Genomic DNA, 14,156 nt, shown 5'->3' on the forward strand with positions numbered 1-14,156 from the left:
AAGATTTTCATAGAGTAAATAAGGAGAAACTATTTCGAGTGACAGAAGGGTCAGTAGGGAAAAGACTACAGATCCTATAGCAACTTTCAAAAGAGAATTGGATATACACTTGAATAGGCCTCCATCTGGATATACACTTGAATAGGCCTCCATCCGTGCTGTATGATTCTAAGATTCCATCAGAAATCACACTTTAGGTCCTTGGCTATCCACAGTATCTCTGATACAACTTGATAAATTCAGGTATCTCAATCATCTTCGAGTTACACAAGTATGCATTTATCTCACGATCACTCTTTGTCTGATTCTTTCCTCCTCCAAGTCACTGATACTCCAAAGTTGACCATACGCTAATTTTCCATGTCAATTCACTATAAATGAATCCTAGCCTATCCAAGTGGTCTAGGCCACAGTTCATTCAATTGACTAAAAATTCAGCAGCAATGACTGTCTAACCACTGGAAGAGAAGGTTCCTTACCCACCCAACTCTGATGTTCTGAAAGGCTTTGCCATCTCTCCACATTGCAGTGCCTTCATTTAAACAAGAGTGTTTTAAAGTGCCTTTCTCCTTGAAGGTTATTAACTGGTACTGAAACTAGCTGATCTTACAATCAACAAAATGTCTGCTACATTCGCTGGGGGTAGGTTGCACTGATAGTAATTGTAAGAGCAGTTGTGACTGGCAGTGCAACATCAATTGATTACACTTTATTAAAACTGATCAATGGATGGAGGAAGAATCACCAATCAGACAAATAGGCAGATATTTGAGATATGCAGACTGTTCAGCAATTCTGGATTTCAATATTATGGTTTTGTAAGGAATTATCCTTTGAGGCATTTGGGGATAAAAAGAACTTATGCTTTAATCACTGCTTTTAATAGAAAGAAAGGCAGACTTGTTTTTATATAGTGCCTTGCACAATCTCAGGACATCCCAAAGCGCTTTACAGCCAATGAAGTATTTTTGAATTGGAATCATTGTTGTACTCTGGGGAATAAACTCGGTAATAATCATCCCCCCAAATTACTGCATTGCCCACATGTACCTCATCTATACACCTGAATGCAATACGGGGAAAATCAGTGGTAGTCCCAACACAACAGAATGGGTGTGTGTCTCAGCACATTCAGCAGTGACAGGAATCAGAGATGGAAGTCGTGCACATTTCAAACGGGCAAATATTCAGTTCATTATTCATGCAAGGGGAAGTCTTGCAGCACAGTGGTAGAAACTCCAGGCTCGAGTCCCACCCATGGCCCCGAAAGGTGCATTCATAATGTGGCCAAACAGGTTGATTGTCAACTTGTAAGTACTTCTGATACACCTATGGCCAACATCTGCCACCAACATGTCCTTTTGAAGTTCAAGACTATCCCCATCACAGTTGACAACTGTGTATCATCTGCAAATTTTGAAATCATGCCCGGCATATCACAGTCTAGATCATTAATATATATCAAGAAGAGCAAGGGTCCCAACACTGATCCCTGAGGAACTCTACTGCAAACCTTCCTCCAATCTGAAAAACAACCATTTACCACTCTGTTTTCTGTCACTCATCCAATTTCTTATCCAAGTGCCTACTTTCCTTTATCTTCCATGACCTAGAATTTTGCTCAAGTCTGTTGCGTGGTACCATATCAAATGCCTTTTGAAAATCTATATATACATCAACAGCGTTTCCTTTATCAACCTTCTTACCTCCTCAAAAGATTCCAGCAAGTTAATTAAACATGATTTTCCCTTGATGAATCCACCCTGGCTTTCATTAATTATCCTGCACTTGTCTAAGTGATTATTGATTTTGTCCCCTACTATAGGTTCCAGAAGTTTCCCTACCACTGAGGTCAAACTGATTGGCCTATAGTTGCCAGCTTTATCCTGGCACCCCTTTTTGAACAAGGGTGTAACATTCGCAATTCTTCAGTCCTCTGGCACCTCCCCTGTGTCTAAGGTGTGGAAGACTATCACTATTGCCTCTGCAACTTTCACTCTCACTTCCCACAGTACCCTTGGATGCATCTCATCCGGTCCTGGTACCTTATCTATTTTAAAGATAGCCTTTCCAACACCTTCTTCCTCTCGATTGTAAGTTTTTCTAGTACACCAGTTACCTCCTCTCTCACCTTAGCCTGGGTAGCAAGTTCTTCCTTTGTAAAGACAGATGCAAAATATTTCTCTAGCCTCCACATGCAAGTTCCCATTTTTGTCCCTAATCAGCCCTACTCTTTCTTTTGCCACCCTTTTATCATTTACATGCTTATAGAAGATCATTGGATTCCCTTTTATATTCGCTGCCAGTCTCTCTTCATGCTCTCCCCATGATTTTCTTCACTTCCCCTCTGGTCCTTCTATATTCAGCCTGAATCCCCATTGTATTTTCTACCTGACATCTGTCGTATACTCACATCTTCCTTTTGCAGTTCTCCAGTCCTTTGGCACCTTCCCTGTGTCTAAGGAAGACTGAATAATTATCACTAGTGCTTCTGCAATTTGCACTCTCACTTCCCTCAGTACCCTTGAACGCTTCCCATCTGCTCCTGGTGCCTTAGCTATTCTCCTCACGAGCCTCCTCCCACACTTCATCTCATCCCATCAACATATCTTTCTATCCCTTTTTCTCTCCTGTACTTATCTAGCTTCCTCTTAAATTAATTTATGCTATTCACCTCTATTACTCCTCAAGGTAACAAATTCCATTTTCTAACCACTCTGAGTAAAGAATTTTGGAATATCTAAAAACTTGTGAAACACACCTGTAAGCTTTCTAGCTCTCTTCCATTTATCCGCCTGTTCCTTGTTACTCCAAATCCCTTTCCACTCCCCTCATTGATGGCACAGCCTCCTGTCCCTCAGTTTGTAACGCGTCTCCCCAGTCACCCCTCTCTCAGTCTATGACTCACATCCTCTGTGACCCAACACTCAACGCTCCTCAGTGACATACTTCCCCCATCATTTCTCTGCCTATGACCCATCCCTTTCATCACAGCTCTGCCTATGACCAGTCTATTGTCACTTGTCTCTCTATCCCTGTGAAGCTCTCATTCAACAAACAATTATTACTTTGTCTGTATGTTTCCTCGGGATCCATGATCTTATGTCGCTACATCAATCCTCTCAAAGTCTGTCACCCAACTCTTTATAATCCCTCTTTGATTCTTATCACCCTATTACTTGTCTTTGACTAATATTCCCCATGATTCCTCTCCATCTGTGATCCATCTCTCTGATTCCCCTCTCTGTCCATGACCCATTTCCCCATAACATACAGTTCTCTGACCCACTCCCCCATTTGTGATTAATTTCCCCATGAAGCCCTCCCTTAGTCTGTAGGCAGTCTCTGCATGACCCCTCCCTCACTGTGACCACCACCACTCCTCCTCTCACTCTTTGGCTGGTCACCCTCACGCTGTTATCCTCCCTCACTCCATGATCCATCATTGACCTCTTCGTCATTGTGAATTTTTCCCTCACAGAGGCTTCATCCCTCAATCAGCAACCCTCCTGGAAGTGGCACTTCCCATTCTCATTCTGTTATCGTCTCACTGAGATAGTTCCCTCAATGCCCTCATAGGCCCCTCCTTTCACTCAGGATCTTCCTGAAGTAGCTTCCCTACCCTCCCATTGCTCCTGCTGGGCCCTTTCCCTCACTGAGACTTGAATTCCCACTCTGGACCCTCTCGCTGATCTTTTGCTTTGCTGAGGTCCCTCAACTCAATGACCCTCCTCACTGAGGCCACACCCCTCTCTTTATGGCCGCTCCCCTCACTCAGCTACCCCACCCCCACAGGTCCCTCCCCAGACTCTACACCCCCCTCAAAGGCCCTGCCACAATTTGGCCCGCTTCCATAGGTACTGCCTCCTCACTGAGGCCTCACCCACCTTGTCTAGCCCCTCCCCAGGGCCTCCCTCCTCCCTCCCCCGGCGCCCCCTGCTGTCTCCCTCCCCCCTCCCTTCCCCCTCCCCTCCCCTCCCACTCCCTCCCTTCCCTCTCCTTCCCCTCCTCTCCTCTCCTTCCTCTCTCTCACCGGCACCCCCGCCTCATCACCCCTGCCACCACCACCCACCCCCCCCCGGCTTTCTCCCACCTCATCCCCCCCTGCTCTCTCCTTCCCCATCTCCCCCATCCACCCGGCTTTCCCCGCCCCCTCCCCCATGCTCTCTCCCTTCCCATCCCCCCCTCTCTCTACCTCCCCATCCCCCCCTCTCTCTACCTCCCCATCCCCCCTGCTCTCTCCCTCCCCATTCCCTCCCCGCTCTCTCCCTCCACCGCTCTCTCCCTCCCCATTCCCCACCCCCCCCGGCTCTCTCCCTCCCCATTCCTCCCCTGCTCTCCCCCTCCTTCCCCATCCAACCCCCTGCTCTCTCCCTCCCCAACACCCCCCCACACTCTTTCCCTACCCATCCCCCCGCTCTCCCTCCCCATTCCCCCTCTCTCCCTCCCCATCCACCCATTCACCCTCCCCATCCCCAACCACCCACCCTCTACCTCCCCCACGCCCCATCCCCCTGCTCTCTCCCTCCCCATGCCCCACCTCCCTGCTCTCTCCCTCCCCATGACCCTGCTCTCCCTCCCCCCACCCCATCCACCCACCCTCTCCCTCCCCCCGCCCCATCCACCCACTCTCTCCCACCCCCCCGCTCTCTCCTACCCCTTCCCCCCACCCCATCCCCCGCCCTCTCCCTCCCCCCATCCCCCCGCTCCCTCCCTCCCCATCCCCCCGCTCCCTCCCTCCCCATCCCCCCGCTCCCTCCCTCCCCATCCACGCAGCTTCTTCCTCCCCCGCCCCATCCCCCTGCCCTCTCCCTCCCCCCCACCCACCCTCTCCCACCCCCTCCCCCCCGCCCCATCCCCCAGCCACCCATCCCCCCGCCCTCTGCCTTCCCCTCCCCCCTTGCTCTCTCCCTCCCTCCCATTCCCCCCTCTCCCTCCCCCCCCGCTCCATTCCCCTCTCCCTCCCCCCGCACCATCCCCTTCGCCGTCTCCCTCCCAGTCCCCTCCTTCCCCCACCCTGTCTCCCCTCCCTCTCCCTCCCCCCTCCTCATCCCCCACCCCATCCCCCATCTTCCCTCCCTCTCCCTCCCCCCCGCCCCATCCCCCACACTCTATCCCTCCCCCCGCCCCATCCCCCACTTTCTCCCTACTCTCCCCGCCCCCTCCCCCACTCTCCCTGCCATCCCCCCTCTCCCCCATCCCCCACCCCCTCCGACTCCCCCATTCCCCCACCTCTCCCCCACTCTCTCCCTGCCCCATCCCCCCACTCTCTCCCCCGGCCCATCCCCCCTCTCTCCCCCCGTACCCCCCCCCCCCGCCTCCCTCCCTCTATGGCCCCTTCCTCCCTCTATTGGCCCCTCCATCATTCCCTCTATTGGCCCTCCCTCCCTCCCTCTATTGGCCCCTCCCTCCCTCCCTCTATTGGCCCCTCCCTCCCTCCCTCTATTGGCCCCTCCCTCCCTCCCTCTATTTGCCACTTCCTTCCTCCCTCCCTCTATGGCCCCCTCTCTCCCTCCCTCCCTCTATGGCCCCCTCTCTCCCTCCCTCCCTCTATGGCCCCCTCCCTCCATGGCCCCCTCCCTCCATCTATGGCCCCCTCCCTTACTCCCTCTCTCTCTATGGCCTCCTCCCTCCCTCCCTCTCCCTCTGTGGCCTCCTCCCTCCCTCCCTCTCCCTCTGTGGCCCCCTCCCTCCCTCTCCCTCTATGGCCCCTCCTCCCTCCCTCTCTCTCTCTCTATGGCCCCTCCTCCCTCCCTCTCTCTCTCTCTATGGCCCCTCCTCCCTCCCTCTCTCTCTCTATGGCCCCTCCTCCCTCCCTCTCTCTCTCTCTCTATGGCCCCTCCTCCCTCCCTCTCTCTCTCTCTATGGCCCCTCCTCCCTCCCTCTCTCTCTCTCTCTATGGCCCCTCCTCCCTCCCTCTCTCTCTCTCTCTATGGCCCATCCCTCCTTCTCTCTCTCTCTCTATGGCCCCCTCCCTCCATGGCCCCCTCCCTAACTCCCTCTCTCTCTATGGCCCCCTAACTCCATCTCTCTCTATGGCCCCCTCCCTCCCTGGCCCCCTCCCTCCCTGGCCCCCTCCCTCCCTGGCCCCCTCCCTCCCTGGCCCCCTCCCTCCCTCTCTCTCTCTATGGCCCCCTCCCTAACCCTCTCTCTCTATGGCCCCCTAACTCCCTCTCTCTCTATGGCCCCCTCCCTAACCCTCTCTCTCTATGGCCCCCTCCCTAACCCTCTCTCTCTATGGCCCCCTAACTCCCTCTCTCTCTATGGCCCCCTAACTCCCTCTCTCTCTATGGCCCCCTCCCTAACCCTCTCTCTCTATGGCCCCCTCCCTAACCCTCTCTCTCTATGGCCCCCTCCCTAACCCTCTCTCTCTATGGCCCCCTCCCTAACCCTCTCTCTCTATGGCCCCCTCCCTAACCCTCTCTCTCTATGGCCCCCTCCCTAACCCTCTCTCTCTATGGCCCCCTCCCTAACCCTCTCTCTCTATGGCCCCCTCCCTAACCCTCTCTCTCTATGGCCCCCTAACTCCCTCTCTCTCTATGGCCCCCTAACTCCCTCTCTCTCTATGGCCCCCTAACTCCCTCTCTCTCTATGGCCCCCTAACTCCCTCTCTCTCTATGGCCCCCTAACTCCCTCTCTCTCTATGGCCCCCTAACTCCCTCTCTCTCTATGGCCCCCTAACTCCCTCTCTCTCTATGGCCCCCTAACTCCCTCTCTCTCTATGGCCCCCTAACTCCCTCTCTCTCTATGGCCCCCTAACTCCCTCTCTCTCTATGGCCCCTCCTCCCTCCATCCCTCTCGCTCTCTATGGCCCCTCCTCCCTCCATCCCTCTCTCTCTCTATGGCCCCTCCTCCCTCCATCCCTCTCTCTCTCTATGGCCCCTCCTCCCTCCATCCCTCTCTCTCTCTATGGCCCCTCCTCCCTCCATCCCTCTCTCTCTCTATGGCCCCTCCTCCCTCCATCCCTCTCTCTCTCTATGGCCCCTCCTCCCTCCATCCCTCTCTCTCTCTATGGCCCCTCCTCCCTCCATCCCTCTCTCTCTCTATGGCCCCTCCTCCCTCCATCCCTCTCTCTCTCTATGGCCCCTCCTCCCTCCATCCCTCTCTCTCTCTATGGCCCCTCCTCCCTCCATCCCTCTCTCTCTCTATGGCCCCTCCTCCCTCCATCCCTCTCTCTCTCTATGGCCCCTCCTCCCTCCCTCTCTCTCTCTCTATGGCCCCTCCTCCCTCCCTCTCTCTCTCTCTATGGCCCCTCCTCCCTCCCTCTCTCTCTCTCTATGGCCCCTCCTCCCTCCCTCTCTCTATGGCCCCTCCTCCCTCCTTCTCTCTCTCTATGGCCCCTCCTCCCTCCCTCTCTCTCTCTATGGCCCCTCCTCCCTCCCTCTCTCTCTCTATGGCCCCTCCTCCCTCCCTCTCTCTCTCTATGGCCCCTCCTCCCTCCCTCCCTCTCTCTATGGCCCCTCCTCCCTCTCTCTATGGCCCCTCCTCCCTCTCTCTCTCTCTCTATGGCCCCGCCTCCCTCACTCTCTCTCTCTATGGCCCCTCCTCCCTCCCTCTCTCTCTCTCTATGGCCCCTCCTCCCTCCCTCTCTCTCTCTCTATGGCCCCTCCTCCCTCCCTCTCTCTCTCTATGGCCCCTCCTCCCTCCCTCTCTCTCTCTATGGCCCCTCCTCCCTCCCTCTCTCTCTCTATGGCCCCTCCTCCCTCCCTCCCTCTCTCTCTCTATGGCCCCTCCTCCCTCCCTCCCTCTCTCTCTCTCTGGCCCCTCCTCCCTCCCTCCCTCTCTCTATGGCCCCTCCTCCCTCCCTCCCTCTCTCTCTCTATGGCCCCTCCTCCCTCCCTCCCTCTCTCTCTCTATGGCCCCTCCTCCCTCCCTCCCTCTCTCTCTCTCTATGGCCCCTCCTCCCTCCCTCCCTCTCTCTCTCTATGGACCCTCCTCCCTCCCTCCCTCTCTCTCTCTATGGACCCTCCTCCCTCCCTCCCTCTCTCTCTCTATGGACCCTCCTCCCTCCCTCTCTCTCTCTATGGACCCTCCTCCCTCCCTCTCTCTCTCTATGGACCCTCCTCCCTCCCTCTCTCTCTCTATGGACCCTCCTCCCTCCCTCTCTCTCTCTATGGACCCTCCTCCCTCCCTCTCTCTCTCTATGGACCCTCCTCCCTCCCTCTCTCTCTCTATGGACCCTCCTCCCTCCCTCTCTCTCTCTATGGACCCTCCCTCTCTCTCTCTATGGACCCTCCTCCCTCCCTCTCTCTCTCTATGGACCCTCCTCCCTCTCTCTCTCTCTCTATGGACCCTCCTCCCTCCCTCTCTCTCTCTATGGACCCTCCTCCCTCCCTCTCTCTCTCTATGGACCCTCCTCCCTCCCTCTCTCTCTCTATGGACCCTCCTCCCTCCCTCTCTCTCTCTATGGACCCTCCTCCCTCCCTCCCTCTCTCTATGGACCCTCCTCCCTCCCTCTCTCTCTCTATGGACCCTCCTCCCTCCCTCTCTCTCTCTCTCTATGGACCCTCCTCCCTCCCTCTCTCTCTCTCTATGGACCCTCCTCCCTCCCTCTCTCTCTCTATGGACCCTCCTCCCTCCCTCTCTCTCTCTATGGACCCTCCTCCCTCCCTCTCTCTCTCTATGGACCCTCCTCCCTCCCTCTCTCTCTCTATGGACCCTCCTCCCTCCCTCTCTCTCTCTATGGACCCTCCTCCCTCCCTCTCTCTCTCTATGGACCCTCCTCCCTCCCTCTCTCTCTCTATGGACCCTCCTCCCTCCCTCTCTCTCTCTATGGACCCTCCTCCCTCCCTCTCTCTCTCTATGGACCCTCCTCCCTCCCTCTCTCTCTCTATGGACCCTCCTCCCTCCCTCTCTCTCTCTATGGACCCTCCTCCCTCCCTCTCTCTCTCTATGGACCCTCCTCCCTCCCTCTCTCTCTCTCTATGGACCCTCCTCCCTCCCTCTCTCTCTCTCTATGGACCCTCCTCCCTCTCTCTCTCTCTATGGACCCTCCTCCCTCTCTCTCTCTCTCTATGGACCCTCCACCCTCTCTCTCTCTCTATGGCCCCTCCTCCCTCCCTCCCTCTCTCTCTCTCTATGGCCCCTCCTCCCTCCCTCCCTCTCTCTCTCTCTCTCTATGGCCCCTCCTCCCTCCCTCCCTCTCTCTCTCTCTCTATGGCCCCTCCTCCCTCCCTCCCTCTCTCTCTCTCTCTCTCTATGGCCCCTCCTCCCTCCCTCCCTCTCTCTCTCTCTCTCTATGGCCCCTCCTCCCTCCCTCCCTCTCTCTCTCTATGGCCCCTCCTCCCTCCCTCCCTCCCTCTCTCTCTCTCTATGGCCCCTCCTCCCTCCCTCTCTCTCTCTCTCTCTCTATGGCCCCTCATCCCTCCCTCTCTCTTTCTATGGACCCTCCTCCCTCCCTCTCTCTCTCTATGGACCCTCCTCCCTCCCTCTCTCTCTCTATGGCCCCTCCTCCCTCCCTCTCTCTCTCTATGGCCCCTCCTCCCTCCCTCTCTCTCTCTATGGCCCCTCCTCCCTCCCTCTCTCTCTCTCTATGGCCCCTCCTCCCTCCCTCTCTCTCTCTATGGCCCCTCCTCCCTCCCTCTCTCTCTCTATGGACCCTCCTCCCTCCCTCTCTCTCTCTATGGACCCTCCTCCCTCCCTCTCTCTCTCTATGGACCCTCCTCCCTCCCTCTCTCTCTCTATGGACCCTCCTCCCTCCCTCTCTCTCTCTATGGACCCTCCTCCCTCCCTCTCTCTCTCTATGGACCCTCCTCCCTCCCTCTCTCTCTCTATGGACCCTCCTCCCTCCCTCCCTCTCTCTATGGACCCTCCTCCCTCCCTCTCTCTCTATGGACCCTCCTCCCTCCCTCTCTCTCTATGGACCCTCCTCCCTCCCTCTCTCTCTCTATGGACCCTCCTCCCTCCCTCTCTCTCTCTATGGACCCTCCTCCCTCCCTCTCTCTCTCTATGGACCCTCCTCCCTCCCTCTCTCTATGGACCCTCCTCCCTCCCTCTCTCTCTCTATGGACCCTCCTCCCTCCCTCTCTCTCTCTATGGACCCTCCTCCCTCCCTCTCTCTCTCTATGGACCCTCCTCCCTCCCTCTCTCTCTCTATGGACCCTCCTCCCTCCCTCTCTCTCTCTCTATGGACCCTCCTCCCTCTCTCTCTCTCTCTATGGACCCTCCTCCCTCTCTCTCTCTCTCTATGGACCCTCCTCACCCTCTCTCTCTCTCTATGGCCCCTCCTCCCTCCCTCCATGGCCCCTCCTCCCTCCCTCCATGGCCCCTCCTCCCTCCCTCCATGGCCCCTCCTCCCTCCCTCCATGGCCCCTCCTCCCTCCCTCCATGGCCCCTCCTCCCTCCCTCCATGGCCCCTCCTCCCTCCCTCCATGGCCCCTCCTCCCTCCCTCCATGGCCCCTCCTCCCTCCCTCCATGGCCCCTCCTCCCTCCCTCCATGGCCCCTCCTCCCTCCCTCCATGGCCCCTCCTCCCTCCCTCTATGGCCCCTCCTCCCTCCCTCTATGGCCCCTCCTCCCTCCCTCTATGGCCCCTCCTCCCTCCCTCTATGGCCCCTCCTCCCTCCCTCTCTCTATGGCCCCTCCTCCCTCCCTCTCTCTATGGCCCCTCCTCCCTCCCTCCCTCTCTCTATGGCCCCTCCTCCCTCCCTCCCTCTCTCTATGGCCCCTCCTCCCTCCCTCCCTCTCTCTATGGCCCCTCCTCCCTCCCTCCCTCTCTCTATGGCCCCTCCTCCCTCCCTCCCTCTCTCTATGGCCCCTCCTCCCTCCCTCCCTCTCTCTCTATGGCCCCTCCTCCCTCCCTCCCTCTCTCTCTATGGCCCTTCCTCCCTCCCTCCCTCTCTCTCTCTCTATGGCCCCTCCTCCCTCCCTCCCTCTCTCTCTCTCTCTCTATGGCCCCTCCTCCCTCCCTCCCTCTCTCTCTCTCTCTCTATGGCCCCTCCTCCCTCCCTCCCTCTCTCTCTCTCTCTCTATGGCCCCTCCTCCCTCCCTCCCTCTCTCTCTCTCTCTCTATGGCCCCTCCTCCCTCCCTCCCTCTCTCTCTCTCTCTCTATGGCCCCTCCTCCCTCCCTCCCTCTCTCTCTCTCTCTCTATGGCCCCTCCTCCCTCCCTCCCTCTCTCTCTCTCTCTCTATGGCCCCTCCTCCCTCCCTCCCTCTCTCTCTCTCTATGGCCCCTCCTCCCTCCCTCTCTCTCTCTCTCTCTCTATGGCCCCTCCTCCCTCCCTCTCTCTTTCTATGGCCCCCTCCTCTCCCCGTGGCCCCTCCCCCTCCTCTCCCCGTGGCCCCTCCCCCTCCTCTCCCCGTGGCCCCTCCCCCTCCTCTCCCCGTGGCCCCTCCCCCTCCTCTCCCCGTGGCCCCTCCCCCTCCTCTCCCCGTGGCCCCTCCCCCTCCTCTCCCCGTGGCCCCCCCTCCTCCTCTCCCCGTGGCCCCCCCTCCTCCCTCCTCTCTCCGTGGCCCCCCCTCCCCCTCTCTGTGGCCCCCCCTCCCCCTCTCTCCGTGGCCCCCCCTCCCCCTCTCTCCGTGGCCCCCCCCTCCCCCTCTCTCCGTGGCCCCCCCTCCCCCTCTCTCCGTGGCCCCCCCTCCTCCCTCCCCCTCTCTCCGTGGCCCCCCCTCCCCCTCCTCCCTCCCCCCTCTCTCCGTGGCCCCTCCTCCCCCTCTCTCCGTGGCCCCCCCTCCCCCTCCTCCCTCCCCCTCTCTCCGTGGCCCCCCCTCCTCCCACCCCCTCTCTCCGTGGCCCCCCCCTCCTCCCTCCCCCTCTCTCCGTGGCCCCCCCTCCTCCCTCCTCCCTCCTCCCTCCCCCCTCCCCGTGGCCCCCCCTCCTCCCTCCTCTCCCCGTGGCCCCCCCTCCTCCCTCTCCGTGGCCCCCCCTCCCCCTCTCTCCGTGGCCCCCCCTCCCCCTCTCTCCGTGGCCCCCCCCCTCCTCCCTCCCCCTCTCTCCGTGGCCCCACCTCCCCCTCCTCCCTCCCCCTCTCTCCGTGGCCCCACCTCCCCCTCCTCCCTCCCCCTCTCTCCGTGGCCCCACCTCCCCCTCCTCCCTCCCCCTCTCTCCATGGCCCCTCCTCCCTCCCCCTCCCTCCATGGCCCCTCCTCCTCCTCCTCCCTCCCCCTCCCTCCATGGCCCCTCCTCCTCCTCCTCCCTCCCCCTCCCTCCGTGGCCCCTCCTCCTCCTCCCCCTCTCCCCGTGGCCCCCCCTCCTCCCTCTCCGTGGCCCCCCCTCCTCCCTCTCCGTGGCCCCCCCTCCCCCTCTCTCCGTGGCCCCCCCTCCCCCTCTCTCCGTGGCCCCCCCTCCCCCTCTCTCCGTGGCCCCCCCTCCCCCTCTCTCCGTGGCCCCCCCTCCCCCTCTCTCCGTGGCCCCCCCCTCCCCCTCTCTCCGTGGCCCCCCCCTCCTCCCTCCCCCTCTCTCCATGGCCCCTCCTCCCCCTCCCTCCATGGCCCCTCCTCCTCCTCCTCCCTCCCCCTCTCTCCGTGGCCCCTCCTCCTCCTCCCTCCCCCTCTCTCCGTGGCCCCTCCTCCTCCTCCCTCCCTCTCTCTCCGTGGCCCCTCCTCCTCCTCCCTCCCCCTCTCTCCGTGGCCCCTCCTCCCTCCCCCTCTCTCCGTGGCCCCTCCTCCTCCTCCCTCCCCCTCTCTCCGTGGCCCCTCCTCCTCCTCCCTCCCCCTCTCTCCGTGGCCCCTCCTCCTCCTCCTCCTCCTCCCTCCCCCTCTCTCCGTGGCCCCTCCTCCTCCTCCTCCCTCCCTCTCTCTATGGTCCCTCCCCCTCTCTCCGTGGCCCCTCCTCCTCCTCCTCCTCCTCCCTCCCCCTCTCTCTATGGCCCCTCTCCCTACCATATTGGCCCCTCCTCCCTATCTCCCTGACCATTCCTTCCAGCCTGACCACCAACTCAGTGAGGCCCCTCTCCTTCACCCTGACACTTCCCCAGTCTTTCTGACCCCACCTCCTCATTCTGGCCTCTCGCCATCTCTCTGACCCCACCCCGTTACTGGAGTCTCTGCCTCTCTCTGGCCCAACCCACTATCTCTGGCCCCTCCCCCCCCCCAGCCCTCAGGGGCTCCCCTATTCATTACCATCTCTCACACACACACACACACACACACCCCCCCGCCCCTCTCCCTCTCCCTCTCACTTACCCCTCGGGCCCGGGCTCTCCTCTCACGGCCTCTCTCCCGCCGCTCGCGCTGCTCCCGCTCGGCTCGCGCCAAACCGTCAGCTGACCGCGCCTGACGTCATCGGGCCGGCCCGCGTCCCAGCTACATTGCGGTCCAGTCACGTGGCACGGACCGGGGCTTTGGGGTGGGGGTGGGGGTGGGGGGTGTGGATGAACTGATCCAGAGACCGAGGGGGGGGGGGGGGTGGGTGGAGAGATAAGGTGTAACGGGGCGGGGCGGGGGATAGGGGCGGGGCGGGGTGTAACGGGGCGGGGCGGGGGATAGGGGCGGGGGGTAACGGGGCGGGGCGGGGGATAGGGGCGGGGGGTAACGGGGCGGGGCGGGGGATAGGGGCGGGGGGTAACGGGGCGGGGCGGGGCGGGGGGGTGGGGGGGGTAACGAGGCGGGGGGAAGCGAGGGGTAACCAGGAGGGAGGGTGGAGAGACGAGGGGTAACGGGGAGAGACAAGGAGTAACGGTGAGTGGGGGACAAGGGGTAACAGGGAGGGGAGAGACAAGGGGTAACACGGAGGGTGGGGAAACGGGGAGAGGGTGGGGAAACGGGGGATGGGTAAACGGGGAGGAGGCGGATAATGGGGTGGTGGGGAAACGGGGAAGGGGAGAGGTGGTGAGGAAGAAGGGGAAACGGAGAGGGGGTTTGGGGAAAGGGGGAGGAGGAAGAAGGGGAAACAGGGAGGGGTGGGGAAACGGGGTGGGGAGGGAGGGTGGTGGGGAGAAGGGGAGACGGGGAGGGAGGGTGGTGGGGAGAAGGGGAGACGGGGAGGGAGGGTGGTGGGGAGAAGGGGAGACGGGGAGGGAGGGTGGTGGGGAGAAGGGGAGACGGGGAGGGAGGGTGGTGGGGAGAAGGGGAGACGGGGAGGGAGGGTGGTGGGGAGAAGGGGAGACGGGGAGGGAAGGGGGTGGGGAGAAGGGGTTACGGGGAGGGGGGTGGGGAGAAGGGGAAACGGGGAGGGAGGGTGGTGGGGAGAAGGGGAGACGGGGAGGGAGGGTGGTGGG

At 60.3% G+C, this 14,156-nt stretch overlaps 1 protein-coding gene across 3 annotated transcripts in view; it reads right to left on the reverse strand.

The window, feature by feature from the left end:
- Positions 1 to 13,247, reverse strand: part of LOC121271726 (carnitine O-palmitoyltransferase 1, liver isoform-like) — a 128,628-nt gene extending 115,381 nt beyond the window's left edge. For all 3 annotated transcript variants that reach the window (XR_005941750.1, XM_041177918.1, XM_041177914.1), the window contains exon 1: positions 13,123 to 13,247. The gene's annotated coding sequence lies outside the window, so the exon portion shown is untranslated. The remainder of the gene's footprint in view (positions 1 to 13,122) is intronic.
- Between the last annotated feature and the right edge of the window lie 909 nt (positions 13,248 to 14,156).

Source organism: Carcharodon carcharias, chromosome 31, assembly GCF_017639515.1.
Source record: "Carcharodon carcharias isolate sCarCar2 chromosome 31, sCarCar2.pri, whole genome shotgun sequence".
NCBI classification, from domain to species: domain Eukaryota; kingdom Metazoa; phylum Chordata; class Chondrichthyes; order Lamniformes; family Lamnidae; genus Carcharodon; species Carcharodon carcharias.